Raw genomic sequence first — 18,640 nt, 5'->3', positions numbered from 1 at the left:
GCCTGGAAATCACTATAGAAATCTGGCACCCTATTGTACGAAGTTAAACTGAGAGAGCGTGCATTCACAGACAGTTCACAGTAGCGTTCATCATGCAGTAATACAGTATGTTCAGTTCACGTTCTCCCCTATTATGAATGCGTTCAATGAACGATAGTTCAGGTCCAGGCACAACACTGCATACCAAACTCTTCCACAACTAGTGTTTGATGGTCAAAGTAGACGTTGTTCATGGGCAGCCAATAAAGATCATAGGCTGGCATTAGGTAAATTTGTTTCCTAACTACATAGGTTTGTGCAGGACGTAAGACTGTCGAGTTATCATCTGTCAGAGACGATAACTCCATTTATTGTGGACTTTGATCTCTGAAATTTGCAGACCTTTGACATTTTCAAACAGCTATATTACTCACTAATAGGTAATATCCCAAAAACATAATAGGGCCACTTTATAAATATTGTTGATTTCCCAATATGCAGACTAAAACAAACTGGTGTAATTTACTACTACTACTAATAATAATAATAATAATTCATTACATTATATAGTGCTTTTCTCGGCACTTAAAGCGCTTTACATAGAAGGGGGGATCTCCTTAATCACCACCCGTGTGCAGCATCTACCTGGATGATGTGACGGCAGCCATATTGCACCAAAATGCCCACCACACACCAGTTTACTGGTGGAGAGGAGACAGTGATGAAGCCAATTTGTATATACGTATATATATGGGGATGATAAAGAGGCCATGATGTACAGGCCACTAGGCAAATTTGGCCAGGATGCCGGGGTTACACCCCTACTCTTTCAAAAGACATCCTGGGATTTTTTTTGTGACCGCAGAGAGTCCTCGGTTTAACATTTCATCTGAAGGATGGTGCTCTTTGACAGTATAGTGTCCCCATTACCATACTGGGGCGTTAGGACACTTCTTCCAGCAGCAACCTGGTTTTCTCAGAATGTCTCCCATCCAGGTACTAACCAGGCACAACCCTGCTTAGCTTTAGTCTTGGGCTACTGGGTGATATGGCTGCTGGCAACTCTCTTACTGGTACTCTCCACCATTCTACTGTATATTGCAGGTGCTTAGTGAAAAAGACAAAGGGTTGCATGCTGAAATGCCACACACAACAGTGGCCCAATTGTTTGATGAATTACAGACAATTACTTCAAATTCAGTTCTGTAGCTTTTTTTTAGGATTTTGTTCTTTTTCTTCCTCTTCTGTGGTCTCTTGAGTGGTATTACATGAATGTCTCTCATAGCTCTGGGAAAAGCTCTATTATGGTGAGCCCAGCCTCTCTGAGCACCAGTCCATCATTGATTTCTATAGCAGAATTGATAGCCAGCACTACTCCAGTCCGAAACTCAATCCACTGGGGCTGCTGCAATTAGAGGCTCACTCATCCCTTTGCTTGCATGCCCTCCTTCACTAATACTTTCTTTTCATCCAGCACATTGCACAGCTACCAGTGACTCAGCTGTTTAATCCCATTTGTCTCAATTTTTATGTCATGTACATGCGAATTCAGAGTCAGATCCATTGGTTTCTTTTTCTCCTCTGTGGGAAGAGCTTCCGGGAGGGTGCGAAAATGACAGAAATTTCTTCAAGTAAGTGTAAAACAAACAAATTATGGGGGCATTCATTACAAACGTCAAGCCTAAATAAACTTAAAGCGAAACTGAAACTGCCACAAACACCCACATAGAAAAAGACACCAACGTCTGCAATCAGAAGTGAGAGTAAATTTTGAATGTGAAAAACTTGGAAAAACAAATAAGCTGGATGTATTTACAGTATGTATTCGTTTTAGAGCTTGACCGAGGTCTTATGAACTTCTGTTGTATTAAGATGCTTTTGTATAGTTTAGAATGACATGAGGGGGAGCAAAAAAGGACAGAATTTCCATTTTTACATTCCCTGGGCAATGTTTTTTTTTTCTTTTTGTATTGGGTTATAGTTGTGATTGACAGTAAGGCTTGCTGTAGTGCTTCTCATATTGTTCTGACGGTGCTTGTTTGTGCGTTTAATGGGTGACACAGCATTTAACACTGTAGGTATCGCATGTCCCCGTGCTGGTCATATTCTGTACCAACAACAAGCCACAAGAACCAGCTCTGAATATGAGCCTGCCTTTTGGAGATAAGCAAATGCTTTACCGTCTTGTTTCAATATGCCACAATATGTTTAGCATACGTTAATCCCCAGGCATTTAACTTGACCTTGTTATTCATGAAAAGTACAACATCCCAGTTAAAAAAACCAGCGGGCATTAGAAGACAGCATGCGATTCATCTACTGCCAATTGTTCGCCACTCCCCGAGAGCTTCATGCTATAGCGGCACGCAAAAGGAGTCAGGTGCACGGTCGCTGAAGCACGGTCTTCATCAAGAACGTCCCTCCCCCAGAGGGGACATGTTGAAGTAAAATTGCGTTTTCAATTGAGGAGGCAGATGATACTAATATCACACTTCACTTGGCAGCACTTAAGCAGTTGCAACAAGCGATAAGAGAGACAGATGAAAAGAAATGAGAGAAAAAAGACTCCTTTCCTCTGACAGAACAAAGTCAGTCTCCTTCCACTTGACCTTCACCGTCCCTCTTCAACTCTTGTTTCACTCCATCACAGAGTTTCTAAGCGAAGACGGAAGACAAATGATAGTGGCATCATCACCAGCTAACTGCATGACATGTCCGTATTAAGCATTCATTCCCACACAAGAGAGGGGCAACAGCTTGTTTTTATGCTTTAATTTAATTAGGCCACAGACTTCGCAATCCAATTATCCCCTTGTGAAGCCCTTTGAGAGCGCACGCTCTCGGCCCCTTTCAAGCAAAGTACCTGCGGATTGTTATGGAAGTCGGTGTCAGGATGAATGTCTGTTAGATTTGTCAGCGTTCATCATAGCATCCTGCTTTATTGGCGGCATGCATGCTGGGAATGAGATCCATGAGCCTGAGGCGCCTCGGTTTCCGCTTATGTTTTTGCCACCCTGGGTTTGGGGTAATTAATTTATGAGGTACAGAAAGTAATTGTTCATTAAATTATTGTCTGGGACAACGACCTTCTCTTTTCCAATCAACGAAAGCATGCACTCTGCAGTGCGTTGTGGGTATTTTGTTTTTTTTTTGTTTTTCACCTGGGGGACATTAGGCAAGGACTTTTAAAAAGGATGCATATGGCCAAATTTGACTGTGCCAGCTAGGGCTGTCGCGGTAACCGCAATATTGCGGTACCGCGCTTCTGACAAGTCAACCGCAGAGGACTGCACGTAACCGCAGCAACCGCGATATTCACGTTTTTTTTTCCGTGTTTTTTTCTTTTATAAGGCTATACCCTTCTTGTTTTGAACTTAATGCATGTGTATTGAATGTTAAACAAGTTCGTAACGATAACAAGACTGTTTATCATGGTGATGTGTAGCCTACAGGCTTCACACAGACAGTGAATGAGAGAGATCGGCAGAGCGCGTGCAATTACCTGCGTCTGTCTTTGAAGTCGTGAAAAGCTTGTCGTGTCAAAGGGAAGCGAAATATTTGTCGCATCATCATTTTAACGTTCTCTTCACGGGTATTTTCCCATAAATGCGCGTCAGCAGCAGCGCTGGTAAGCATCCCACAGCACAAGGAAACCACGGGGAAATAAAATCAGTGAGTCACGCATTGAATGATCAACGCGTTCTCATCCCAAAGCGCCATATAGGACGCTTTTGCAAAAGCGTAAATATCCAACGCACATGGCACCCTTTAACGTCTAATGAGACGCTTCGGTTAATGGTTAAGTTTAGGTATGGTGTAGGGTAAGAGTTAGACCACTAGGGGGCGCCTTCTGCCCAAATATATCTGCGTCTCATTTCACGTTAAAGGGTGCCATGTGCGTTGGATATTTACGCTTTTGCAAAAGCGTCTTATATGGCGCTTTGGGATGAAAACGGGCTCGAATGATATATTGGTATCTAATAAGTGAAGCATCAGGTTCAGCGTTGCCCATGCGACGCATTGCTGCTCAGCTGAGCCTTGAAAAGTTAAAATAATTAACATCTTGTTTCTTTACATCTCTTTTAATGAATCAGCTTTTTTTAAACGTGCTCGTTGAATGAACGGTTCAATGACTCGCTCAAAGTCCGTTGTCATAACAATATGCGTGCTGAGTGAAAGTCTTTCAATGCGCATGTACTAACTGTAGACGCTGTTTAGTTTCCGTTACATTGGTTACTGAAAATGTCCTCGTTTTTGTCCACATCGTAAACTTTATTTTATAGCAACAAATACATAGGCCTATAAATTAAATAAATAAATAAATGGCGGTAATACTCAACATTACCGCAAGGGAAATTCCATAACCGCGACAGCCCTAGTGCCAGCTTTTCAATTGAGTATTAAAAAGTATTCACTCACATAATGACACATTACAAAAAAAAAAAAACTATTTGAAAAATTAAGACCTTATGAGATCAAAATGAGTGTGTTTTTTTAGCTGCTTTGAGGTAGGCGTGTCACGATTCTCCAAATCCTCGATTCGATTACATTTTCGATTCTAAGGTCAAGGTTCGATCCGGTTCTCGATTTTTATCAATCGGCCAATGAGGATGCTCTCTGTTTTTAATTCAAAGTTCGAGATTGCAAATTAATTTCGATCGATTTCAATTCAATTTGAGGTGATCTGGTAGTGTACTTCTAAAGGCCATGACACAGCAAACCAACTTAAAAGAAATATTGGTGACGAATGCTGCCTGTGTCGCCTGCATCTACATAAGAGCAAAATAACTCCATACCAGCAGGTTGCAGTAGTCATTAAAAAATGGATACCAGAAGAAGACTGCATGAATGCTTGTATTATTATACTACTATTGGTCAAACATTACAGTAAAGACATTTATAAAGGTTTTCCATAGAAATATTAAGCAGCTTCACTTTATTAACTCTAGATGGAATGTCCAACGCATTCTCATCCCAAGGCGTCATATACTGATGCTTTTGCCAATGCGTAGACATCCAACGCACATGCCACCCAATATAACACGCTTCGGTTATGGTAGGTTTAGGTCTCGGGTAGGTTCAGGGTTAGACCAATAGGAGGCGCCTTCTGCGTCTAAAGGGTGCCATGTGCGTTGGATGTATACGCATTGGCAAAAGCATCAGTATATGAGGTCTTGGGATGAGAACGGGCTGGAATTTCGGCATGAAAATACTTAATTGAATGCTCAGATGACACAAAGATGAAAATTAAGGAGCGCCTACTGTTTCCTTGCTTTCATCACTTCCGTTTTTCTTAGTGTGCACTGATTTGTTAAGCTGAAAAGCCTTTTTGAGTGATCTCTCTCACTAAACTCATCGGGGTTTACCTGGAGAGAAAAAACTGCACCGCCTCTAATCTTTAAATGAAGCCTTTCAACACTGAACCCTCAAAAAAGGGAACATCAAACTCATGTCAAATCAGCATGAAAGATCATCTTTCGCTAGACCCCTCGTTTCAAGGTCGTTGTCGTTCAGCAGTTATGACCTGCTCTATGTATTCCAGTAACTCAATAACCTCATTTGAATCCCCCACAAATGCCTATTATAAATTCACTGAGATCGGATCCCTGAACCCCTGAGCTTACTGGGTTTCCAAAATCATTGGCCAACCAAACATCTCCCCAGGTCCCCTCAGTGCTGCAGTAGTCATCTAGTCTGAAATTGGACTCGCTTGAGGGACCATCGAATGGACCCTTCCCAGGATTCTGCCAAAGCTGCTGAATTAAACATGAGAGAAGATCTGTAGTTTAATTTTTGGACTCAAGAAAATATATTTAAGTCTTTTTTATATATATATAAATTCAGTATGAGATGGCAGGTTTTTTTTTCTTTTTTTTTTTTTTCTGTCTCGACCAACCATCAGTTCTGCCCACCTTGGAAGATAATGAGAACCGAGTACGTAACCCTGAGGCATACCTCATTATACACCTTAGAAGTTCAACATCATTAACTAGCACCAGGTTAAAAACACGAGTTCTGTATGTTTTATTGTCGTCCAGCTTCACAGTAGAAATGTTCTCTGAACTACAGGAAAATCAACTCCAGCGCTTTTCCAAGAAAGAGTGATCATTTAGCCACCAGCTGCTGCTTGTTAGTGTCCTGAGGAACAGAGATAAGAAAGCTCTGTCATCATAAGAGAGGCTTTGTTTTTTTTTTTTGTCTTTTGGGGTCTGTTAAAGAACTGATCAATGTGTAATGGAAGGAAGCCCTGGGTGACAATCAAAACTTGAAGCCCTTGTTTAAGAACTTTGTCCATTTCTTTGTCAAGGCTAAGAGCCAGCATCACAAAAGTAGATGACTCTAGTAGATTATTTGTTCAAGAGTTTGTTCTGAATGCCACTAAATGTGGGCCTTAAAGATAATTCCCTTTTCCCACTATTAATGTTCAGCATCAAATATCTTGATGGGACACTCTACTTATGTATTTATTTGTCTTTTTATTCTGAATGGAAAAGCAGATGGTACAGGGAAAACAGTCTTTAATAAGATTGAAACCAAAAGTATGAAGCAAAATGCTATTGAACATTGACTATGGACTTTAATTTTATATTTGAGTAGCAATTTTATTTAATGAGATCATTCATTCATTCTTCCATTTGAATGATGGTGCATTTTAGGCTTTAAATACATACATTTATTCATAAATTAAAGCATGCTTTAGGGCTTTTTTATTCTCTTTTGTTGTAAGCATTTATGTGGGCCAATCTGACGGTGCGCGGCAAACAACAAACAAATCAATACAACTAGTCAGCCTGTCTCACATCGCTCTATTCTTCGGTGCGCTTAACGTGTATGCATGTGTTTTCGTGTGTGTTTGTTGTCCCTGCCCGCTGTTCTGAAATCAATGGGTGATGGGGATAATGTTGTGATTGTCATGTTGTCCAGCAGGTGCTATGGCCTGGCATTCTGTCCCCAATTGTCTCAGTTAATCCTTCTTTTGTGAAAGATTAGCAATATCCCAGTAACTCCTCTCTGGAGAGTGGCGAGGGGAGAGCCCAGGCAGGCGCGGGACAATGCTGAACCATGAAGCACGCTGTCTAATTTCATTACCCTCATATGCTAGGAGTGAGGGAGGGGGTTGGACAGCTGCAGTTTAGAATCTAATGTGCCATAAAAGGGCCAGCAGAACTTCAGTGGCCCCCAAAATAACTTGATTAAAGTGGGCCTCCATTTGATTCTCTCTCCTGTGTGCTTGCTTAACATTATAGAATTCGATGGAGATCACTATGAAATTGTGTGTAGGGATGTGTGAGTGTGTTAAATGAATTCTCCACAATTCCCTACCAAGGATGCCTGCTGTCAGTTTATGAAATAAAGTATTCATGACCACTTTGGTTATGTTTTGATCAGCACTGACACACTAGACTGGACTGTTACACATAAACACACTTCTGCTTTTTTATTTTGATTTTTTGTTCCTCTGTCAATGCTTTTATTGATCAAGAACTCGTTAAATTGATCAAAAGTGACAGTCAAGATATTTGGATTGTTTCAAATATTTAGAAAAATTTAAAATCAGTGCTGTTCTTTTGAACAAATTCTGTTCATCAAAGAATTATGACAAAAAAGTGTCATGGTTTCCATAAAGACATGAAGCAGCTGTCTTTTTTTTTTTTTTTTAAATAAGTATAATACATATTCATTGAGCACCAAATTAGAATAATTAGCCTATTAGAATAATTTCTGAAGGATCGTGTGAATATTCAGCTTTGCAACACAGGAATAAATTACATTTGAACAGTGTTGTGCAAGTTACTTCCAAACTGTAATACATTAGGTATTACTTGTTACTGTTATTTAAAAGTAATTCATTACCTTACAATATTACTGTCTCAGAACTGTAATGCGTTACATTACTCATGTATTACTTTTGAGTTACTTTCACCAAAATAACTACAGAAGTAGAACTTAACTTTGGGGCTTCTAATGATATGCAATATGACATCGCGATTGGCCGCACTCAGATCCACGAACCTACAGAATCGCGACACACCTCTTCCAACTCCCAGCGTTATTCTCCTTACCGTCCAGATCCAATGCTACCTTATCATTAAATTAGGCTATTAGTATTATTTGAAGTTAACATTATAAAATACGTAGACCTACACCACAAAACTAGTATAGGATAAATTATTTAAAATTGGGGAAGTCCAGCATTATGGACATGACATTTGCAGTCAAAACTTGAAATAAAAATTCTCAGAAAATACATAATGTATTGAAACGTATATAGGCTACTTCCTTAAAGGACTCCAGACATTAGACAAATATCAGTCTATGTTTTATTTTTAATATTAGGGAAAAGACACACATTCATGCGTGACAAAAAATAGGAGGCAAAATATATTTTTTTGTAATTCTGTTAATTACACTGCGCAAATCGGATGAGGAAGGGTTGGCTCTCCAGTCTCCATAGAACATAGAACAAGCCTCACTGTAATACAACTGTAATACAAGCCTCACTGAACATGTAACGAGTAAAATATTACTGAAAATTGATTAGTAATGCCTTACACTACTGCGTTACAGCAAAAAGTAATATGTTACTGTAATGTATTACTTTTGTAATGCGTTACTCCCAACACTGCATTTGAAAATGTTTTGAAACAGAAAACCGTTCTTTTAAATTGTAATAATATTTCAGAATATTTGTGAGGTTAAAAAACATGAAAACATATCTTACTGACATCATATGATGTCATATATGTATGTTGGTGGTTTGTTGTGTAGCCGGTGCTATTTACACCTAGGTCCAAATACTCACTCTGTATCAAAGATAAGCTTTTTTAGATTTACATTTTTTTCTGATATAGTCTTGTTGTAAAGCACCCTTCAGCCTCAACCTTCAGAGGCACTTTAACAGATGTTTTCTTTGTTGTGCATGTTGTCTCCGGAAGGTTAATGTAGAACATTTCCCCAATCAATGACTCCTGCTTCGCCATCTTGTGTCTGTCAGGAAAGCACTTCATGAAATATCTACCATCAATAATAGTATAGGACCGGACATTGCCACCCGTGCAGACTTTTTACTGACATACATTTTTCATGAAGGCTGCGTATAAAGGCACACTAAGCAAGAGTTGTACCTAGCAGTTTCAAAGTCAATTGAAAGTCGGTGGTAAACAAACTCATAGTAGGGCGAATCATCCTGGTGGTAAAGCTTGGGGGGGGAGGGGGAAAAACCAGTAAGTTTGAGAGAAGCGCCCCACAACAACACTTGCGTGCATTTCAGGCGTGATACTCGATGATGGAAAAGGCAAAGAAAACGCGGTCAGAAGAGACTAGAAAAAGGAAAAGATAATCTGACCACGTGGGAACCAGACAAGAGTCCCACTTGGTCAGGCTTTTCCATAGATTGGGCTTTTTACTCTTCGGCACGAGCTAAAAAGCAGCACTGGATGCAACAGTGATGCTGACCTGGCGATCTTGTTGATGGACTAGTTAGTAAATATTTCTAAATTTGCATGCATTTTATTTAGTGATTTCACCAGAATGAATAAAGAGTAGAGCCAGACCGATATAACGGCAGATCGATATTATCGGCCGATATTAGGCATTTTCAAAACTATCGGTATCGGCAGTTGTAATGGCCAATAAATGAATATTTAAAAAAATAAAATAAAAACGGACGAAAAACATGCTTGAACCATGTCATGAGTGTTGGAGTTGTACCAGAGGGCACTCTACACCGTCCCTGTTGGCAACACTCGTTGAGTTGGTCACGATACATACATACTAATGCCACTATCATCAGTCTGTTCTAACAATAAACAAAACAAGTTTCTTTTTAAAATGCATTATCATATTATTGTAGTTAAAACTCATAAATAACTACAAATAACTTTTTGTTTTGTTGCGCGTTTCTGAAAAAAAAAAAGATAAAATATCGGCCGATATATCGGAATATCGGATTTTAAAACCCCAAAATATTTGTATCGTATCAGCCTTCAAAATCCTTTATCGGTCGGGCTCTAATAAAGAGAGTCCGCAATGGCGACAGATTGAAGAGCGTGTCCGATTAGAGACTGCGCACGCCGCCACATAGGGAGACCAGACATCCCAAAAAATTTGGGACAGTCCCGAAATCTAAGCTGTTGTCCCGAATCCGATAATAAGCAATTCATTCATTCATTCATTCATTCATTCATTCATTTGTTTCATTGACATGGTTGGTACCAGAACCACAACACGCCGTTTTTTTTTGTGTTGTTTTTTTAGTGGCAGACTAAAGACTAATGACAGACTGTTGATCTTTGAAAAAATTGTTTGGTTCAGGTTTGAAATTCGTTATCTTTTATTACAGGTTATGTAGTCTAATCATAGTAAGCCTACCCATAATCACCCCCTAGATATCTTATTTAAAAGCACACCATGCAAGATTTGTACCTTAATGGGCCGTGAGTGCAGAGACGTTCCGCGTGAGTGGTATTTACGACAGTAACGTTAAATACATGTACTCCGCAGCGACTCTAGTGGTCAAAAACGGAATTCCTGCATAGTGTGCCTTTAAATATTTGTTTTATGTATTCATTTATGCAGCCTCCTTCCATTAAAAACTCCTTCCATGTCTTTTTTCACCAAAGTTGTTTTATTTAATTTAGACACATGTAAATTGTACACGCTAAACGCCATGCTTTTTTTCCTCGAAGCACAGTAATATTTTTATAATAGTCTTTGATGTCCTGTGATCATTCTGAACCATGAGGTGTCAAGCTATCTCACTCTATACATGCTTCATTTGCGTAATAAACCGTGTGTGTGTGTTTGCGTGTGTGTCCGTAGGCTGCAGACTTTTACTTGATTTGTTAGATTGGGGTGGCAGATATGGGTAATAAGATTACGGGGCCCTGATTGATTTGCCATAGGTGGCAGCAGGTGACAGGCACAGGTTGATTGAGGCGTGACTAATGATTGGCCCCGATCACATTCATGTCTCAAGCTGTGGTTTCCTGCTGCACTATTAGCACTTCTAATAGGCTGCCAATTAACTGAGACATCAAAAAGGCATGCATGATCACAGCTCTGACGGAAAGCAAAGAGCTCTCCTGCGTTGCACGGTTCCGTCTGTCTTTGTCCTTTCAAAACAACCTTGCTTGATCCTAGTTTCTGGGAGCAGTCCAAAAAAGATCCTTAAATGCAATGTAGTGTTGGGGACTATCTTTTAAAAAGTATTACTATCAGATATTATAATTTATAACAACCAGAAAAGCATTTTTTGTGACATAAAAATGAATTCATCTCAATTTGCAAGACAGTATTATAATTTAACAGATACCATTACAGTATATGCAAACATTTAAACTAGATGTTAGTCAAAAACCTAAATTATCATTTAACAGATGCTAACATATTCCTCAGTGGATTATATTTTGAAACTATTTATTTACAGTACATGAACCACTCTCAAACAAATCAATTCACAGAAAAAAAAGGAATCAGACTTTCCAAAGATAAGTTTAGAATGTACCAATTCACTGAATGGCTGAACTTTAAAGGCTGAAGTGCCTTGGAACACACAGCTTTGTATGATGGAACAGAGCGTTTCAAATAGCCAATATCGTTTAGTTTACCTCACAGACTTTTACCTCAATCATACTTGATGCGAATCAGAGCGCTGATGATGCGTTGGATTCATTAGCAGTGTGAATGAATTAGTCATTTCATTCTTAACCAACGCAGAGTTGGAAAACGGAAATAAACTAGCATTTGAGCAACCGAAAATCTCCTACCCATATTGCTTTGTGGCGTGTCAACGGTCGCTTTGGCCTGGTGGCATTTATAGAGAGCCTAGGTCCCGCCCCTCCGCTTCCGGCTCATGGGGCCTTATTTCGGAAAAAATATGAATGGTAGTCAATGGCGAGAGACAACTTATCTTTTTATTCCGTCTGAACTGTGCCCTCAATTACACATATGATGTTTGTCAATTTAAAAGATAATTCTGAAAGTCAAAAACGTCGCAGTTTTTCATACAACAAAAGAGCAACATGTAGTTTTATGTGAAAATCGCTCTATGAACTACCCAGGAAGCGAAACGAGATCCGCTGCTCGTGTGTGTGCAGTCTGGTACAAAACACTCAGGTAGGACGGCGTAACGTTATGATTATAACGTAAGACTGTAGAAACAATGACACACAGCTTCAGTAAAGTTAGCTTCATTCATTGAGAGAAAATGTGCGCCTTTGGGGTTTGTAGTCTTTGTAATTACGTATTTTCACAGTCTTATACCTCAACGGTTTTACATCAAACTGCGACTTTATTTACTTTAAAATGTATCTTTTAAACTGACAAACATCATATGTGTAATTCAGGGCACAATTCAAACGAGATCAAAATATTTGTTGTCTCTCGCCATTGACTACCATTCAATATTTTTCCGAAATAAGGTCCCATGGTGGTCGACCGGAAGGGGAGGGACTTAGGCTCTCTATAGCATAGGGGGGCCGGATGCTTTAGAATCTAGAGAGCGTTTGATTGGATAGAAGTTGTGATGAGAAGCTGAAGTACGCGGTGATGTCATAGCAATCCATGAGCCATTTTAGCGGAAGTGAGAGACTGCAGTTTTGAATGCTTTAATATCTCCTACGTTTTGCCATTGTTTTACGCTTATTCATAACCTTAAGACTAACATATTTATACTTAAAGTTAAAAAAAATACTATTTTGATTTCAGGGGGCCTTTAATTTGCATATGAGCCAAAAAAAATGGTGGGGAAAAATATGAGATGGGAGGTAAAATAATAAGTCAATGCTTTTGCATACTCTTGCAAATGTTTTGCGTTCCCCCGAGAAACTTTGTGTTCACTTGCAAAAATGTTTGCGTTCCCCTGAGAAACTTTGCATTCACTCACAGAATCTTTGCATTCACGAACATGGAGTTTCTTGGGGGAACGCAAAACATTTTTAAGAGAAGCAAAAGCATTGGCAAATATTTTTTCCTCCCATCCATTTTTTATCATTATTAAATGAAGCTGCATTTCACCAATCCAAGTTAGTGCACACACACATTTAGGGAGTGGGTATTGTACACACACAGCCACAAACACTGCAAACCTGCTCTATCATGGACGTTAGCAATTCCACAAGTCATACATTCATTAACATTGCAAGTTTCATCTGTTATTCGCCGAAGTGTATTAATCACAAGGAGTCTATTGGTTTTTACAGAGTGTTTATTGGTCATTTAAGATCATATAATGTAGCATTTTACTGTCTATGCCTACCTATTGATTCCGCTGTGTTTGTTCCGACAGCGCATCTAATCCGGAAAGCGCTTATGATAGAAGCTATTATACCATTTTACATAACCCTGGTGATTCACATGTTGTAGTTTTGAGTTTTTGTAATAGTTTACTTTGGTAAGGCCATTCTCAAGTACTGCATGCATTAGGCAACAGCAAACGTACTAAGCTCCCCATCAACAGAAATCATAATGGATCTCTATTAAATATGAAGCAAAAGACCACACACTTCAGACACATCTCATAATAGCTCAGGAGATAGCAACAGAGACACACTGTCCTCTTGGTGAAGTAGCTACTTTGGTGGCTTAAGCCCTTGATTATCATTGAAAGCCTGATCTTCTTGAGCATTCACTCACTTTATGAGCACAAAATAATATAGATTTTAATATAATTCTCTCACTTTGTTCGCCCTAGTCTATTGGTGTTGAAAAGAAGAAAAGATTGTTTTCGTCTTTGACAATTGACGTCTATGAACTTTGCACTTCGTCTGCTTTTTCGTTTTCTCGCGCCGCATGTTATGTAACTCTGTCAAGTTAAAAGTACAACTTTTAAAAACATGTCTCGTCACCCTGCGCTCTTTTCTATATTGTTAACGTTTTTAAAAGCACAAATGTGCCGATTAATTTAGATCAGTTTAGTTTTAAAGCCCTTATTATCTGTTCCATTCAATAAACCAATTTGCTTGATAACTGTGCACACTTTACAGTGTGGCCTTGTAAATGTATAGTTTTAAGGTAAAGTGGAAAATTAAATAAATAAAATGCAAAATACATAAATAAAATAAAATTGAAATACACCATCTCTAAACTAAAAGTCGACATGAGGCGGACGTTTCAAACTTTTATTCTCTATTGTGACATATCTAAGTGAAACGGCTTCTCGAACAAGAAAAAATGTAGGGCGGGGCTTGATTTGTACATCTGGAATTGATTGGATGGTTGTGGTTTGCTATTGGCAGTGTTAAAGTTCACTTTCTACATGAACTAGTTCAAAGTTCAGTTCACACATTTTAAAATGAACTAGTTCAGTTCGTAGTTCATACTTAAAAAGATGAACTAGTTCATTCATAGTTCTTTTTTTCCATATGTTGCGAGCTCTTTTTTATTTTTATTATTGGCACAGCCCATATACAACCACAGACAACAATTATTTTATCAATGGGCAGTTTTCACAGAAATGTAAGATTTTCCCCATCCTCACCAACCTCGTCATAAAACCCGTTTAAATGATCATACGACGCCTCCTCGCTCTCTGCTTTGTCGACGGCGGCTGCGGTGCGACACTGCTGGTGCCTTGTGTTGCCAGATTGGGTGTTTTAAGGCCTGTTTACGTGTGTTTTAGCCTTTGTGTTTTAAAGGATTAGTTCACTTTTGAAAAAACTTTTGCTGATAATTTACTCACCCCCATGTCATCCAAGATATCCATGTCTTTCTTTCCTCAGTCGAAAAGAAATTTAGGTTTTTGATGAAAACATTCCAGGATTTTTCTCCATATAATGGACTTCAAAGGGAACCGGATGGTTCAAGGTCCAAAAGACAGTTAATAACAGTTTCAGATGCAGCTTCAAATGTCTTTAAACGATATCAGACGATGAATAAGGGTCTTATCATGCGAAACGATCGGTTATTTCAAAACTTATTCCAAAAATGTAACTTTTCTAAGGACAAATGGTCAAATGCTAGCCTTGCTCTATTCTGTGAGGCGCGTTTGCAACGTCACGTATTACGTAATTACGTTCAAAAGGTCACGGGCGACGTAGCCGAAAGTACAGAGTCAGTGTTTACAAGTTGAACGCATAGGTTGAACGTGCAAACTAGCTCAAACACCGTTTACAAAAAAAGGAATTAAAAGGAAAAAACAACGATGTCTGACGATTTTGATTCTGTACTTCCGGCTACGTCGCCCGTGACCTTTTGAACGTAATTACGTATTACGTGACGTTACAAACGCGGCTCACAGAATAGAGCAAGGCTAGCATTTGTCCTTAGAAAAGTTACATTTTTGGAATAAGTTTTGAAATAACCGATCGTTTCGCATGATAAGACCCTTATTCATCGTCTGGTGTCGTTTAAAGACATTTGAAGCTGCATCTGAAACAGTTATTAACACTATCTTTTGGACCTTGAACCATCCGGTTCCCATTGAAGTCCATTATATGGAGAAAAATCCTGGAATGTTTTCATCAAAAACCTAAATTTCTTTTCGACAGAGGAAAGAAAGACATGGACATCTTGGATGACATGGGGGTGAGTAAATTATCAGCAAAAGTTTTTTCAAAAGTGAACTAATCCTTTAATTTGGCATCCTATGTACGAAGTTAAACTGATAGAGCGTGCGTTCACAGACACCAGAATGAACGCGTTCACTGTAACTTTCATCAGGCAGTAATAAAGTTTGTTCAGTTACACGCCCAAAATATGAACGCGTTCAGGCACAACATTGGCTATTGGTCGATCTCTTGGGAGTGGCTGGTTTTCCCGCCCTTGCGCCAGTAAACACTCGAGAAGAGAAGAGAAGGAGGGGATGTTATTTTTATTTAAGGTTACGAGGACACATTAATTAGCCAAAATATTAATAGAAAAAGTTGCCTATTCCTGGAAAAGCTACAGTATTTTGATGCTATTGTTAGCACACTTTCACTTAGCTGCTCCCCAGCACTGCAAGAAGCTCTTATGGAAACATTTAATAACCTGCAGAAGGCAGCCCTCAATGTTAAGTAAATAATACCATCTGCACCAGTAAATGATATTGCACTCCCTGTTTCTGCAAGGAAATGAATCTCCTGAAGAAGATAGCTTATTTTCTGGAGCAAAAGATATTAAGATTCAAATAAATCTCGGAGGACAGATAATATCTCGTTGATCTTCAGTAAATCTTCCATGGTACAGAAGGAACCTTTATCTTCTGCCTGTGGAAGTCTCGCTGTATCTCACCACTGCGCCCCAGTTCAGACCAGTTCTGACCGATCCATTTCACAGAAGTGCAACTGCAGAAAGTGGGAGAAGAGAAGCATAAGAGTCAGAAATTATGAGAAAGAAAGAACAACAACAACAACAAAAGATCTTCTGAAGGGCATCGAGGGGTGTGGTGCACCTCACAGCTTTAGCAATGGCCCTTCCACTGAGGGCAGAAGAATGAAGCAGGGAGTCCTTTCTGCAAAGGTTGACACGTGTTTGCTTTACTGATGTCCTGCTTATGCGTGAATCGCTCGTGGAGCACAGACAAATGTTCCCTCTCTCCACTCTAGCAGAAAATGATCTCTCAGGCTGCATTCGTTGTGTTTATGAGTTACCTGCTGAGAGACACAGGCTGGAGTTTCAGCTTGACCATACACTGCATGATACTGCAGGGTAGCAGGACTGCAAAATCTCTCCCGTCCCACTGGTGACTGCAGTACATGTAGTCATTGAAATTCTGGCTGGGTTCTTCTCTTGGGTAGGGGGTCCACTTACCAACCCCTTCATGAAAGCCATTTTGGTTCAAGTTTGTAGAGATTGCAGGGTTTTACTTCCTTATTTCCTAATATTTTTGTAAAAGATTCCTTTTTCCTCTTTTTTTTCCTTTTTTTTTTTTTTGTCGTTTCGGCTACATATCTTTCTTAGTGTGTGAAGTACTCAAGAAAGGTTTATTACAGCTGCAGGGCTTCAGAAGATAATTAAGCCATCAAGTGGAAACACTGAATCGACAGTAAACGGTGTTCCTGTTGCTCCGTTGACATTAGCAATGACAAGGTTGTGGGTTTGGTATATGGATGGATAATCCATGATCCATTTTAGCATCTTGTGGGCAAGGAATGCATGAACTGATTATGTAGACATTGAATGCAATGCAAGTCATTTAGGATTTTTTAAAAATAAAAAAAAAGTCATTTGTTGTGCTATTTTGTATTTAAAAGTTCAAATATCCTTTTCACGGTGTAAATAATTTACACAAATATCATGAATTATTCATTCATAAATATCTTTAGATATTTTCTCACACAACATGTACTACCTGAAGTAACCGTTCCTTGTCCTAAAAAAAGTGTTTACATGTTGGTTGGCATCAATGCTTATATTTAAAGCAGATATTTTTTTGTATTTTGATTTGGTTATTTTGAACAAATCAAGATTAAGAATGTCATTCTTTGTAATTTTTTTTTTTGAATAATTTTTGAGTATCTGATCAAGATATCAGAACATTTGTATCACTTTGGCATCCCACATCATAGTATGAGAGTGTTACACTAACCGTATTATTAGGAACACCATACTAATACTGTGTTTGACCCCCTTTCGCCTTCAGAACTGCCTTAATTCTATGTGGCATTGATTCAACAAGGTTTTGAAAGCATTCTTTAGAAATTTTGACCCATATTGATAGGATAGCATCTTGCAGTTGATGGAGATTTGTGGGATGCACATACAGGGCACGAAGCTCCTGTTCCACCACATCCCAAAGATGCTCTATTGGGTTGAGATCTGGTGACTGTGGGGGCCATTTTAGTACAGTGAACTCATTGTCATGTTCAAGAAACCAATTTGACATTATTCGAGCTTTGTGATGGTGCATTATCCTGATAGAAGTAGCCATCAGAACCTGAATGTCATCCGAGACATTCAAACCATCTGAATGTCTCGACAGAAATCGAGACTCATCAGACCAGTCAACATTTTTCCAGTCTTCAACTGTCCAATTTTGATGAGCTCTTGCAAATTGTAGCCTCTTCTTCCTATTTGTAGTGGAGATGAGTGGTGCTCGGTGGGGTCTTCTGCGGTTGTAGCCCATCCGCCTCAAGGTTGTGCGTGTTGTGGCTTCACAAATGATTCGCTTGTAACGAGTGGTTATTTCAGTCAAAGTTGCTCTTCTATCAGCTTGAATCAGTCGGCCCATTCTCCTCTGACCTCTAGCATCAACAAGGCATTTTCGCCCACAGGACTGCCGCATACTGGATGTTTTTCCCTTTTCACACCATTCTTTGTAAACCCTAGAAATGGTTGTGCATGAAAATCCCAGTATTTGAGCAGATTGTGAAATACTCAGACCACACTGTAAAAAGTAATTGCTGATTCTACTTAAGAAAAACTAGTGAATTTAACTTACTTTAGAAACTTAGTTGATTTAACTTGATTACACTGTGTACTGTGAACTTTTAGGTGGATGCAATAGTCAAACTAAACAAATCTAGTACATTGTACTTAAGATTGGTAAGTGTATTGTACTAAAGGCATTTTCACACTGTTGCAAATTTCTGGAGCACAGAATTTGGATAGTAATAATAATAATAATAGTGAAATTAACAACATTTTTAGTAAATACCATACAATTAGTTTGAAAATAGTTAATAGGTTAATATATAGTTAATAGGTTCTAAATCTTTTTTTCCTGCACGCTTAAAAAAAT

At 39.0% G+C, this 18,640-nt stretch overlaps 1 protein-coding gene across 1 annotated transcript in view; it reads left to right on the top strand.

Annotated features, from left to right (window-relative positions):
• Positions 1-18,640, top strand: part of tmem132e (transmembrane protein 132E) — a 408,394-nt gene that overhangs the window by 232,740 nt on the left and 157,014 nt on the right. The window lies entirely within an intron of this gene.

Source organism: Pimephales promelas, chromosome 4 (genome assembly GCF_988280905.1).
Source record: "Pimephales promelas chromosome 4, fPimPro1.hap1.1, whole genome shotgun sequence".
Classification (NCBI taxonomy): domain Eukaryota; kingdom Metazoa; phylum Chordata; class Actinopteri; order Cypriniformes; family Leuciscidae; genus Pimephales; species Pimephales promelas.
Note: the sequence above shows the minus strand (reverse complement) of the source record. Positions and strands in the feature narration are given on the sequence as shown.